Source organism: Pelophylax lessonae (genome assembly GCF_965119305.1).
Source record: "Pelophylax lessonae genome assembly, chromosome: 13".
NCBI lineage: Eukaryota > Metazoa > Chordata > Amphibia > Anura > Ranidae > Pelophylax > Pelophylax lessonae.
Genome location: NC_138780.1, coordinates 133,168,781 through 133,184,356, shown reverse-complemented (window position 1 = coordinate 133,184,356; position 15,576 = coordinate 133,168,781). Strand labels below are relative to the sequence as shown.

Here is a 15,576-nt window from a genome sequence, read left to right as displayed (position 1 = left end):
TCAGGTTATGGGTGCTCTTAAGACCTGTTCTACCACCTCAGAAAGAAAAATGAACAATGGCAAACGTTACCACAACACATGGTAACACATAGAACACATAGAGCAATGCATTGTGGTGCAATTCATTTTGAAAGTCACCCAATGCACCTAGGAAGCGTACTGCCAAGTACTTGCAATGCAGCATAAGGCAAAGCACATATATATTGTAGGCTGCCTTAAAACAATGCACATCGCCTTGCAAAGCTCCACACGTTTACCACATGTACAAACAATGCACATCACCTTGCAAAGCTCCACACGTTTACCACATGTACAAACAATGCACATCACCTTGCAAAGCCCCACACGTTTACCACATGTACGAACAATGCACATCACCTTGCAAAGCGCCACACGTTTACCACATGTGCCAACAATGCACATCGCCTTGCAAAGCTCCACATGTTTACCACATGTGCCAACAATGCACATCTCCTTGCAAAGCTCCACACGTTTACCACATGTACAAACAATGCACATCGCCCTGCAAAGCTCCACACGTTTACCACATGTGCAAACAATGCACATCGCCTTGCAAAGCTCCACATGTTTACCACACGTACAAACAATGCACATCTCCTTGCAAAGCTCCACACGTTTACCACATGTACAAACAATGCACATCGCCCTGCAAAGCTCCACACGTTTACCACATGTGCAAACAATGCACATCGCCTTGCAAAGCTCCACATGTTTACCACATGTGCAAACAATGCACATTTCCTTGCAAAGCTCCACGTTTACCACACATACAAACAATGCACATTTCCTTGCAAAGCTCCACACGTTTACCACATGTGCAAACAATGCACATCGCCTTGCAAAGCTCCACACGTTTACCACATGTACAAACAATGCACATCGCCTTGCAAAGCGCCACACGTTTACCACATGTGCCAACAATGCACATCGCCTTGCAAAGCTCCACAGGTTTACCACATGTGCCAACAATGCACATCGCCTTGCAAAGCTCCACAGGTTTACCACATGTGCCAACAATGCACATCGCCTTGCAAAGCTCCACAGGTTTACCACATGTGCCAACAATGCACATCGCCTTGCAAAGCTTCACAGGTTTACCACATGTGCAAACAATGCACATCGCCCTGCAAAGCTCCACACGTTTACTACATGTATAAACAATGCATATCGCCTTGCAAAGCTCCACACGTTTACCACATGTACAAACAATGCACATCGCCTTGCAAAGCTCCACACGTTTACCACATGTACAAACAATGCACATCGCCTTGCAAAGCTCCACACGTTTACCAAATGTACAAACAATACACATCGCCTTGCAAAGCTCCACACATTTAACACATGTACAAACAATGCACATCGCCCTGCAAAGCTCCACACGTTTACCACATGTGCCAACAATGCACATCGCCTTGCAAAGCTCCACACGTTTACCAAATGTACAAACAATACACATCGCCTTGCAAAGCTCCACACATTTAACACATGTACAAACAATGCACATCGCCCTGCAAAGCTCCACACGTTTACCACATGTGCCAACAATGCACATCGCCTTGCAAAGCTCCACACGTTTACCAGATGTACAAACAATGCACATCGCCTTGCATAGCTCCACACGTTTACCACATGTGCCAACAATGCACATCGCCTTGGAAAGCTCCACACATTTACCACATGTACAAACAATGCACATTTCCTTGCAAAGCTCCACGTTTACCACACGTACAAACAATGCACATTTCCTTGCAAAGCTCCACACGTTTACCACATGTGCCAACAATGCACATCGCCTTGCAAAGCTCCACACGTTTACCACATGTACAAACAATGCACATTTCCTTGCAAAGCTCCACGTTTACCACACGTACAAACAATGCACATTTCCTTGCAAAGCTCCACACGTTTACCACATGTGCAAACAATGCACATCGCCTTGCAAAGCTCCACACGTTTACCACATGTACAAACAATGCACATCGCCTTGCAAAGCTCCACACGTTTACCACATGTGCCAACAATGCACATCGCCTTGCAAAGCTCCACAGGTTTACCACATGTGCCAACAATGCACATCGCCTTGCAAAGCTCCACACGTTTACCACATGTGCCAACAATGCACATCGCCTTGCAAAGCTTCACAGGTTTACCACATGTGCAAACAATGCACATCGCCCTGCAAAGCTCCACACGTTTACTACATGTATAAACAATGCATATCGCCTTGCAAAGCTCCACACGTTTACCACATGTACAAACAATGCACATCGCCTTGCAAAGCTCCACACGTTTACCACATGTACAAACAATGCACATCGCCTTGCAAAGCTCCACACGTTTACCAAATGTACAAATAATGCACATTACCTTGCAAAGCTCCACACATTTACCACATCTACAAACAATGCACATCGCCTTGCAAAGCTCCACACGTTTACCACATGTGCAAACAATGTACATCACCTTGCAAAGCTCCACACGTTTACTACATGTACAAACAATGCACATCGCCTTGCAAAGCTCCACACGTTTACCAAATGTACAAACAATGCACATCGCCTTGCAAAGCTCCACACGTTTACCACATGTACAAACAATGCACATCGCCTTGCAAAGCTCCACACGTTTACCAAATGTACAAACAATACACATCGCCTTGCAAAGCTCCACACATTTAACACATGTACAAACAATGCACATCGCTCTGCAAAGCTCCACACGTTTACCACATGTGCCAACAATGCACATCGCCTTGCAAAGCTCCACACGTTTACCAGATGTACAAACAATGCACATCGCCTTGCATAGCTCCACACGTTTACCACATGTGCCAACAATGCACATCGCCTTGCAAAGCTCCACACGTTTACCACATGTACAAACAATGCACATTTCCTTGCAAAGCTCCACACGTTTACCACATGTGCCAACAATGCACATCGCCTTGCAAAGCTCCACACGTTTACCACATGTACAAACAATGCACATTTCCTTGCAAAGCTCCACGTTTACCACACGTACAAACAATGCACATTTCCTTGCAAAGCTCCACACGTTTACCACATGTGCAAACAATGCACATCGCCTTGCAAAGCTCCACACGTTTACCACATGTACAAACAATGCACATCGCCTTGCAAAGCTCCACACGTTTACCACATGTGCCAACAATGCACATCGCCTTGCAAAGCTCCACAGGTTTACCACATGTGCCAACAATGCACATCGCCTTGCAAAGCTCCACACGTTTACCAGATGTACAAACAATGCACATCGCCTTGCATAGCTCCACACGTTTACCACATGTGCCAACAATGCACATCGCCTTGCAAAGCTCCACACGTTTACCACATGTACAAACAATGCACATTTCCTTGCAAAGCTCCACACGTTTACCACATGTGCCAACAATGCACATCGCCTTGCAAAGCTCCACACGTTTACCACATGTACAAACAATGCACATTTCCTTGCAAAGCTCCACGTTTACCACACGTACAAACAATGCACATTTCCTTGCAAAGCTCCACACGTTTACCACATGTGCAAACAATGCACATCGCCTTGCAAAGCTCCACACGTTTACCACATGTACAAACAATGCACATCGCCTTGCAAAGCTCCACACGTTTACCACATGTGCCAACAATGCACATCGCCTTGCAAAGCTCCACAGGTTTACCACATGTGCCAACAATGCACATCGCCTTGCAAAGCTCCACACGTTTACCACATGTGCCAACAATGCACATCGCCTTGCAAAGCTCCACAGGTTTACCACATGTGCAAACAATGCACATCGCCCTGCAAAGCTCCACACGTTTACTACATGTATAAACAATGCACATCGCCTTGCAAAGCTCCACACGTTTACTACATGTGCAAAGTATGCACATTGCCTTGCAAAGCTCCACACGTTTACCAAATGTACAAATAATGCACATTACCTTGCAAAGCTCCACACATTTACCACATCTACAAACAATGCACATCGCCTTGCAAAGCTCCACACGTTTACCACATGTGCAAACAATGCAAATCACCTTGCAAAGCTCCACACGTTTACTACATGTGCAAAGTATGCACATTGCCTTGCAAAGCTCCACACGTTTACCAAATGTACAAATAATGCGCATTAACTTGCAAAGCACACATTTACCACATCTACAAACAATGCACATCGCCTTGCAAAGCTCCACACGTTTACCACATGTGCAAACAATGCACATCGCCTTGCAAAGCTCCACACGTTTACCACATGTACAAACAATGCACATCGCCTTGCAAAGCTCCACACGTTTACCAAATGTACAAACAATGCACATCGCCTTGCAAAGCTCCACACGTTTACCACATGTGCCAACAATGCACATCGCCTTGCAAAGCTCCACACATTTACCACATGTACAAACAATGCACATTTCCTTGCAAAGCTCCACATTTACCACATGTGCAAACAATGCACATCGCCTTGCAAAGCTCCACATGTTTACCACATGTACAAACAATGCACATCGCCTTGCAAAGCTCCACATGTTTACCACATGTACAAACAATGCACATCGCCTTGCAAAGCTCCACACGTTTACTACATGTGCCAAAAATGCACATCGCCTTGCAAAGCTCCACACGTTTACTACATGTGCCAACAATGCACATCGCCTTGGAAAGTTCCACACGCTCACCACATGTGCAGTAATACATTAGGACACTTAATACTGGTCTGAATGGGCCCTAAAAGCAGAGTTTCCCTGTATTTCTAAGAAAAACGTAGTCGTGCATATTTTCTACATATGACATTGACAAAAATACCTCAGGATGTATGGTAGGTTTTTACCAGGGTCACCAGAACTAGTGTCCCATTGGAAGATTTCCTCTCTATTCTTTATTCTTGTTTTGGCAACAACCCAAAATGTGGGATTTTCTTTCACTTTCACTCTCGGTAATGATGGTAAACAGGACAAGTTGTTAAGGTGGGGCACAGGAGGCATATTGTTATTAGACCACTAGGCCTCACCATGGCTGCCTCTACATTAAGTATCTACTTTCTTCATTCACTGCTCTCCCTGTGAATTTTTTCACACCGAAGCCTCGATTATTTCAGCTGTTGTTTTCGCACAGCTTTGCAGCTGTTTAGCTACCAATGACACACTACAGGAGCAGACAAACTTTTATCACCAGAGCGCCTGCAGAATTCTACCTAATCCTCAATTCAAATAACACAAGTCCATTATGGGACTGGCATTTATGGGACTGGCATTATTTGAATTGAGGATATCAAGCCCATTATGCGACTGGGTCTTATTAATAAAACCTTAAAGAAGGAATTTAGAGATGTTGCCAAAGCAATCAGTCGGGTTCAAGCTATTATTTTTCTTAATTTTGTAGTTTAGACAATAAGGTTAGGTTTACTCTTGTGGTTAGGGAAGGGGGGTGGGCAGTAAAATTATGCGGTTGAGCTGCGGTCGGGGGTGTACAATTCATCAAACTTACCATACAGACATCCATAGGTAACCCTTGTTAAGAATGTATACACTACTTTATGGTGGCACCATAGAGAATTCAGCAGTGAAGAAAGAAGCAGGTTTTACTGAAGTCCAATATCAGCAAAAAAAAGTTACACCAAGTTTTTTGAAAGCATGGCGTGCTCTTTTTCAAGGCAACAGACAACTTGAAAGGTGACCTTGTCAACATGAAAAAGACTCCGGCCGTGGTCTTTGCAATCAATGTTAGTGTAACTTTTTTTACTGACATGGGACATCAGTAAATCCTTCTTCAGAACCTACTTGTTGTACTGGTTTTCTCTGCATTGATGGGGTGTACACATGCTGTACACATGCTGTGGCTGTGATGCAAAACGTATTCCTGCAGCTATGTCTGGCAGACACTACTGACCCATTCAACCAAAGAGGCGGCACTGCAGTTGCATAAAATGCACACGATTGGGATTTGCGCTATGGGGTGGGTTTTATGGGTTAAAACAGGAGGTGAGGAGTCAACATAAAACCTCCTCACTGCCTGTCAAATGCTGCTGTGGATTACTTTTACATCCCTTTAATATAAATAAGGATGACAGATCCTCTTTATGGAGGGATCTGGGGTCAAAAAGACCCCAAATCTATTCTTTACCTTAAAAAGCAAAAGATGAAAGAAAAATGTATTTTTGACCTTTTGCTTTAAAAAAAACCAAAAAAAACAATTTTCTTCTAGCCTGGACCGGAAGGGACGTCATGACGTTGTTCCGGTGTAACGTGAGAATTACCTACCCCGTGAGAAAAACCTACCCTCGTCACTTCCGGCCAGGAACAGCTGAGCAGGGCAGCAGTGCGCATGCCCACAGCCCCGGATACCTAATGTAACAGCTGAGGACCTGACTAGTGCGCATGCGCACTAGTAGGAAATTATCACGGTGTCCGTGAAAAAAACCTACCCACGCCACGCTTACATTAAAACAGCTGTGCTGCAATATAAGTCAACTCTGCTCCTGTCCCTGTCACTCCCCTGATCTCAGCTAGTAAATATAAAAGCGGGTCTCGGCTCTGTGATTTATGTTCTCATACACCCGCCGCTCGCTTTAATATTTACTAGCCGAGATGAGGGCAGTGACAGGGATAGGAGTGGAGATCAGTCGTATTGCAGCACAGCTGTTTTAATGTAAACGCCGCATTACACACAGTGCCGTGGAACCGGAAGTGACGAGGGTAGGTTTTTCTCACGGGTAGGTAATTCTCACGGAACACCGGCCCTCCAAGGCCATAGAATTGATCACCTATGGGAGCAGCCGACTGCACCATTGGATTGTTTCACATGTGAAACAGAAACCAGAGAAGCACTGGGGAGCCGCAGAAGGGGGTTACGTCAGCAGCTCGGGCAGTTTCATTAAAAAGCCAGCCACCGGCTGAAAAAAAAAAAACAGTACCGGGGTTATGGCTGACATCTTCATCCATAATCCCGGTAAACCTCTTGCATTTGCAACATAGTTACATAGTTGGTGTGGGTGAAAAAAAGACACCAGTCCAACCTAGTGTGTGTGTGTGTGTGTGTGTGTGTGTGTGTGTGTGTGTGTGTGTGTGTATGTATGTGTGTATGTGTGTGTATTTATGTCAATAGTACATTGTATACCCCTGTGTTGTGGTCATTAAGGTGCCCATATAATAGGTTTTTTATACCACTGCTTGTGGAAGAGAATTCCACATCCTTACAGCTCTGACAGTAAAGAACCCTTTACGCCAAGGGTCTTCAAACTATGGCCCTCCAGCTGTTCAAGAACTACAATTCCCATCAAGCCTAGTCATGTCTGTGAATGTCTTTGTTTTACAATGCCTCATGGGATATGTAGTTCTGCAACAGCTAAAGGGACGTAGTTAGATAGCCGCGTGTCTTTTTAAATTCCCTTTTGCTGAAAAGTCTATTCCCTATGCTAGGGTCCCCAGTACGATATTTGTACATTGATATATCCCCTCTCAAGTGTCTTCTCTCCAGAGAGAATAAGTAAAATGCTTGCTGTCTTTCCCCATAGCGGAGGTCCTCTAGTCCCTTTATTAGCTTTGTTGCCCTTCTCAGGACATCCTTCCTGAAGACTGGTGCCCAGAACTGGATGGCATACTCAAGATGCAGCCAGGCCAAATAATTATCGTGTATATATATATATATTATATATACATACACACACATATAATAAATATATATATATACGTATTGCGGCTGGCAAGTGGTTAAGAGAATTATTATTGTAGAAACTTATACAGCGCCAACAGAGAGACTACCATCCAATAAAGGAGGGTTCAGAGGGCTCTGTTCATAAGAGCTGACAATCTAAAGTGAAAAACAAGTAATACAAGGCATTATCTAAGGGATGAGCTGATGGAGAAAGTAAAAGTACATTTCAGATACAGGACGGACAAGTATAAAATAAATATGTGTAATGAATATAAAACCACAGTTTGTTGCCCCAGAGGTATCTGAGTAGTCAGTAATAGATCATGCATCAATGCATACATATACAGAATACAATATTGCAATAAACACACAACAGTTGCAAAGGTTTGCAAAAAAGTTATCTATCTCCAAAGCGCTCAGTGGGTGCAGAGAATTGCTCCGTGACTATTCACCAACAAGGCTGTCCTGTGTGAAAAGCACTGAATTAGGCCAGCACGTGATGCGAACAGAGCGGCTTTCCCAAACAATAGCAGCACAGTATTGTACTTTGTGCTGCACACTGCTCCAGATCCGCACAGTACAGGGAATGGATTCATAGACTGCATGGCAAAGCAGCTTTTGCCTGCACAATACCAGACATAGTGCTCTGCACAGCTGTTTTGCTCTGCAACCATGCAGAAAATGTTAATCCGACCAAGATAAGACACTCAGATGACAATAGGAAGTACTATGTACAACCTTTGCAAGCACAGTGTTGCATCAGCGCTCATGTAAAATATAAAAACACACCTTGCACAACTGACAGTAACCCCAATAGCCATACTAGATGGATATCATGCGGGACATAAATCAGCTGACGTCTAATGGAGAAGCATTGAGCAATGAAAACATTGTGCCACCGGGACCCGCTGAGATTCTGTTCCTATTTTGGCCAAATTAGATTTGAACATGCAGGATGAAATAGCAGCTCTCTTTACTCCACAGCGAAGGGAACATCGGCCTGCTTGTAAACATAAAAATAGCGCTTGATAAAATCCACTAGGCAGCTTGCAAAGATGGGTCAATCGGTAAAACATTCAAAATGCAAACATAAAATTAAGCAGTGCAAGTAAAGAATCTATGTGTGTAAAGTGCAGAAAGATTCTTTTTTCCCCCAAAGTAAAATGTACCATATAAAAAGTCGACAAATTTAGAGTTCCAATGTGCCTTTAAGAGAAAATTCTGTCTCAATGGACTGTAGAAGGTCCACAGAACTAAAAGTGTCAACCCCTAGGTGCCAACGGTACGCAAATATGGGGCCTTTCGATTGGGTAGGCCTTGGCGATGACAGGCCGCAAATTTGCCTAACAATTTGCAGACACAGTTGTGCCAAGAGTGCAAGCCCTGTGGCTAACGAAAATCACGGAGGTCACATGATCATAGACCTTGCCCCACCTCCCGGCATCTGAAACCCCTTACAGGGCCGGGAGACGCCGATGCAAAGGGGTTATTGAAAGAATACACCAAGTAACTTGGGAACTGGACACTCTTCTACACACATCTGCCATGTGAACATTGCTTAAGGTGGACCTTCACCCTCTTCAACCCCTTCTAACTAGAATACTCCCTTCCACTTTCTTTCAGGCGATCGTTGATCAATATATATTTTTTTTTTAATACCCTTGTCATTTGTGCCCAGCCCGCACTTCTGCCTTTCTCACCTAGACAAAAATGTAATATCCCCTACTCACTGCAGTCTACATAAACGGAGATACGTACGTGTCGTAAAAAACTGGGATACCTACGTCATGCATCTCAGGAGGCTTCACGGCAATCTATATCACACGGTGCATGTGCCATGGCACATTATCAGGGGGCCAGCAGCAAGAACCAGGAAGAGACAGCCAGCCCCTTGATGATGTAAAAAAAGAAGATGGTGGCATGGGGCCTGGCATGGAGTGGCAGATTAAACCAGACAAAGCTGGATTCACTGGGCATAGATTTTTTTTTTTTTTTTAAGACAACATAGCAGGCGAGGTATGAACAGGGGGAGTGAAGTTCCTCTTTAATATTCTGCCTTTTAAATCAAATTGTGGCAATTTGATGACTAGAAGGCCTCATGCATACTGGACGTTTTTACAGCTGCTGTTTTTGGCGTCAGAATTTTTTTTCTACAACCAGTAAACTCCCCACCATGCACACATTGGCACTTTTCCACTGCAAGTACTGGCTCGTACCGGCTCGGCTCTACTCGGCCCTGCTTGGCCCGGTTTGCTTTTCCACTGCTGGTACCGCATGGTATAGTGTCGGAACGGTTCGGTACGGTACGGTATAGGTTTGCTTTTCCACTAAAGTAGTACTAAAGTTAAGTGGGTGGGATAACAACGGGGTGGGTGGGATTCTCTGACCAATCAGTGGCTAGTAGTGACTGCATGCAAAGGATTGTGGGATATGGTACCAGTTTGGTACCTGTTGGAACCACAATCGAGTAGGTACTGTTTTTTCAGAGCCGTACCGTACCGTTCGGTTCCATGCAGTGGAAAAGCAAACCTATACCGTACCGTACCGAACCATTCCGACCCTATACCATGCGGTACCAGCAGTGGAAAAGCACAAAAGCGTGCCAAACCGGTACGGTTCCATGCAGTGGAAAAGCGCCAATAGACTGTTATCAGCAGTTTTTGGCAGGGGCGTTTTCTGGCTGGAAAAAAAACACAGAACTAGTGGGTTTTAAGAGGCATTTTTCAGCTGTAAGAATGCTCTAACTCTGAAAAAAAGGTTACAAATGCTGAAAAACACACAAAAAAAAACTCTTTTGTTGGAATATAGTTTTTTTTTTTTTTTACAAAAAGAGCTAAAAAATGCTACAGCTGAAAAAAAGCTAAAAAACGCTACTGCAAAAAAGCTGAAAAAAAGCCTTCTACAGCTTTCTACTGACGTTTTGATCATGTCAAGTGTGCATGAGGCCTAAATATGCACATTGGTAGAGATAGTATTAAAACTTTTTTTTTTTTTTTTTTTTTTTTTTAGGTTTGCACATTTTGCAAAACAAATTTTTTTTTCTGCACAATACTAAAACCAGACTTTTCAATCCTATATGCGCAAAAAATCCAAACTTGCGCAATCCCAGCATGTTGTTACAGAGACCTGCGGACAGTCACAAGCGTGCAGTGCAGCAGCTTCTCCCAGTCACGCAGCTCATCTACTTTATGTTCTGGTTTCTTTGTGACCTAATAGCAGCAACTGTCAGGGCCGCTCCTAGCTCATCCTCTCTCCCCAGACATGTTTTACCGGATTACTGAGAGACGGGAAAACTGACTAGAGCAGAATTTTCCTGGAACAGGCAGCTGCAAAACGACCAGCCAAGAATCCCTGCAAGTACAGAGAAACACATGCTCCCCTATCTATTCGCGCTTTGCTCATTTCCATGGAAGGCTCCACTTAATTCGATGGATTTCCAAGGAAATGTGCACAGACTAAATCCTAAAAACACAAGCATAAAAAAAAAAAAAAAAAAACAGCAAGGTAGGGGAGCCTAACTCACCAACACCCTATAAAGAGAACACTCTTTGTGGTAGAGTGCACTACATGGTTCAAAAGTATATGTACAAAAGGAACTAGAGTGATTTACCAACACGCCACTTTACTTTCAAAACAGGAAGCGTGCTGCTGAATATTACAGGAAATTGCAGAGTCAGAGGAGAATGAGTGCAAGTGTACGAACGTCCAACTCCTCCACTGTCGCTACTAAAATGACTCGGTTAGCATTTCCCATGTAAGCCAATACTCTAAACAAGATGAAAGTTACCGCATTAAAAAAGAAAAGCGGCGACAGAACACAAAAACACGCACAGACACGTATAAAATGTATATACAGTGGCAGACCTACAGGGGTTGCTGATCCGGGACTGCTGATCCGGGACTGCACGCTCAATGAACTTCAGCTACAACACTGCCATTCAGTAAAGTCCACAGGCCTCTCAACACTAGGGGACATTTATAAAAATAGAGCATGCTATGAACGATTCGCTTTAGCCGCATAACTAAAAATATCACGACGCTGGCAGTTACTAATCTCACAGAATATCAGAAACGAGTAAACTGCGTTATGCAAAATATGCATTAAAAACATTTTTTCAATAAACTTAATACAAAAAATAATGCAACGTTCGTGAACTTTTTTATTATTGCTTCTAGTTTTATGCATATTAGAGCTTGCCATAAGCCCTGCTTTCAGCTCAAGTCATGCCATGCACTGGAACAAACGCAAAGGGTTCAAAAAGTCTAAAGCTGGTTACACACTATACAACTTTTGTTGGTAGATTTACCTTCAACTATGTAGTGCAAGGGTCTGCCTCATTGCATATAAATTAAAAGTGTTTAGGTCTGACCTCATATTATGGTTTTGGTAAGTCTAAGAGCCGGTTCACACTGAGGCGACACGACTTCGGGGGGCGACCTGTGAAGTCGCGTGCACCGCGACTTCGGCGCGACTTGCAGGGACTTCACATAATGGAAGTCTATGCAAGTCACTCGGAGGTCGCCCCAAAGTAGTACAGGACCCTTTTTCTAAGTCGGAGCGACTTGTGTCGCTCCTATTAGAACGTGTCCTGTACTACTCAATGGACCGCGACCGACCGCGACTTGTCAGGCTGACAAGTTGCGGCAGTGTGAATGGGCTCTAAAGGAAAAAATCTAAAGAAAATTGTATAGTGTGTATCCAGCTTAAGCAGGAAGTCAGAGGTTGCAGTTTGCAGCCCGTAGACGTGTAGTATGCTCTGGCATTTTATCACCCGCAAATAAAATACTACGGTAAATATAAAGAATATGAAAAAAAATAGAGTATAAAACTCAGTGAGACTTTCACTTCTGCCTTGAAGATCATTGCATGATTGCAGCAAAGTCACAATGGGGGAGATTTACTAATGCCTCGTACACAGGATCCAAAAATCAGACGTAAAATACTGCTTTCTAAACAATCGTACGATAATCTGATCACTCGGCTTTCGAGAGCCGATTACGACATTTCATCTGATATTATTTAAATGGGACAAGCATGAAACTTTTTCTCGTACGATACCAGATTATATGATTTTAATTTATTTAGGTACAGTTGTTGTTCACAAAATACAATACACATACACTACAACACAACACTTACGATTTTTTATTCTATCGTATGAGAATTTTCATAACAAACTCTTCATTTTCGATATTCGACTAGCATGCAAAGAAAAAAAACGGATGATCTGTGTGTACAGGCCATAAAACTGGTGCACACACAATCTGGTGCAGTTGTGCACAGTAACCAATCAGCTTCTAAGTTTTAGCCCCAGTTAAAGTGGTAGTATCCCCATACATAAAAAAAAAAAACCCCTGCAAGACATTGGCATAATGTGCTAGTGTGCATTGCATAATAGCATATTATGAAATACTTGCATTAGAACGAAGCCCCGATACGGTCGCCCGGACACCGCTAAGGGAGCTGTCATATTCCCTCTGCGTCTCTGGCGCTGTGAATGGCCGGAGCCGCGATGACGTCACTCCCACGCATGCGCACGGGAGTTCACTTTCTGCCAAGGAGCTGGCAAGGAGCTCTGAAGGTCCGCCGGACCTTCAGAGCACATGTGCAGCTGGTGTCAGCGACTGCATGCAAGGTGAATATCTACTAAACCGTGCAGGTTTAGGAGGTATTAATTTTACCTACAGGTAAGCCTTATTATAGGTTTACCTGTAGGTAAAAGTTAAAAAGCGGAGTATACTACTGCTTGAACACTGAATATGGTCAGGGCAGCCATTAGGGGGGGCAGCCCATACACATGCAGGGGGCCCGGGCATCCCCAAGGGCCCAGCCACCCTCAGGGGAATGTTGGCGGTAAAGCCCCAAGGGGCCCAGGCCTGAAGCTGTGTAAGGGGACCCAATATTTCTAATGGCTGCCCTGAATATGGCTTTGAAATTGCACTACATAAGCATGATTTCAAGGGCGCCGGTCAGTGCGATTTCATGTTGTGCATCTTGCGGACATCTGTGCGAATTCATGCACAGATATCAATGCAAGTCGCACATGAAAATCAGCAAAAATAGTCTAAGGAACCTTTTCAAAATTGGAGCAAGTCGGAGTTGCACCGACATTGGTCACATGTTGTATGGTCTTCACCATGAATGTTGTCTGATGATAGGGGTATATAACTAGAATTCTGATACTGCCAGATCAATGTCCTCTGTAAAAAGCTGTAGAATTTAATTTGAAAATGCAGAACGGGGAGGACAAAGAATTGATTTTTTTTCCAAATGAACTAGATTGAATTTCACAAGCAGCTTTACAACCGCAGTTAATAGCAGGCTCCTATGGAACGCTGCAAGGCAGTATATAGGTCAACCAACAAAAGAGCAATGTAATCTTAAAACCTGCCTTAGCAAGGAGAAGTAAAGTACACTGGATAGCAGTAAAACATGACACCACCCTTATGGTGCACAGCCCAGGGGTTAGGACTGTATAACCAGCCCCAGCACTCCCTAATTTATGGCGAGGGTGCAAAGAACCCCCCTCGTGCTGGGAAGGACAGCAGGAGGGAGCACAAAGTCAATGCTACCAATCCAGAACCCACTGCAAGTTACAGTAAGGGGGCATAGAGACTGGCAAGTACAATACAAAAGCTCCTTTATGACCCACTTCTTGCCGTCACCACCAGGACAGAACTACGCTTCCTAACCAGAAAGCAAGTGCTGCAGTTTTTTTTTTTGCAGTTGCATAAACTGAAAGTTTGAAAGGCTAGGAATTTAGGAAGTGTTGCGTCAACCTAAACAGAGACACTAAAAATACAATCAAATGTTATATTTAGGGGTCTCATGCATGCTGCCCTTGCAACCATCTCAGGAGCTGTAAAAGTATACAGCGTGCAGCCATGAAAAGTTATATTGTGTACAGGACTCACCAAGTTCCAGCAAACAGAGCCACCGCCGAGCTGAGCATATCCACAAAAAGAGGAAGCGACTACACGCCAAAAAGGTGCAGAAACTCTGTACTCCCCTTCCAAACTCAGTCCAGGAACACGGAGTCCGCCCCAGATCCCAGGAACAAGCGGCTCCAGCTACAAGGCGACTGTCTTCTCCCGAGTCTTGCTATGTGAAGGCAGAAGCTGGGTGCAGAGTGGAATGACTGCATGGCTCTGACTCATCAGCTGAGCTCACTGCTTGCAGCAACAACAAAACACACACAAAATCCCCAGCAGTGAGAGTGAGAGAGAGAGAGAGAGAGAGAGAGAGGAGAGAGAGAGAGAGGAGAGAGAGGGAGGGGGGAGCCACTGAGCTGAACAATTACACAACATACTGGGAACCCTCCCTCTCCACTCTAAGGAGATTACTGAGCCACCATGCAAACATCCCTTCACTGAGCGTCCTCTCATCTCTGAGCTTTACCACATCTCCTGCTCTATACGTCCTGCACCATGAAAGTAAAGGCCTTCAAGGCCTCATTCACACGGGCACTCCCGCTTGTATCTAATCTACATTCAGAAAAAGTTCTTTGGGGGAAAAACAACTTTTTTTTGTATCCCAGACCACTTTCTCTGTTTAGATGTCTATGCTTTCACCCTTTTACTACCACTGCTGGTGGCAGGGGAGGGGTGTGCAATCCACACAGTGACTGTCAGCTTTCTAATAGAAAAAAATCTGGCGGAAGCCCCCCTTAACCACCTCTGGATCGGAAGATTGTCCCCCCTTAACCACCTCTGGACTGGAAGATTGTCCCCCCTTAACCACCTCTGGACCGGAAGATTGTTTCCACTTAACCACCTCTGGACCGGAAGATTGTTTCCACTTAACCACCTCTGGACCCGAAGATTGTCCCCCCTTAACCACCTCTGGACCGGAAGATTGTTTCCACTTAACTACCTTTGGACTGGAAGATTGTCCCC

General features: G+C 44.3%; 1 protein-coding gene across 1 annotated transcript in view; it reads right to left on the bottom strand.

The window, feature by feature from the left end:
* Positions 1–14,900, bottom strand: part of MIDEAS (mitotic deacetylase associated SANT domain protein) — a 115,488-nt gene extending 100,588 nt beyond the window's left edge. The window contains exon 1 of the mRNA XM_082275502.1: positions 14,596–14,900. The gene's annotated coding sequence lies outside the window, so the exon portion shown is untranslated. The remainder of the gene's footprint in view (positions 1–14,595) is intronic.
* Between the last annotated feature and the right edge of the window lie 676 nt (positions 14,901–15,576).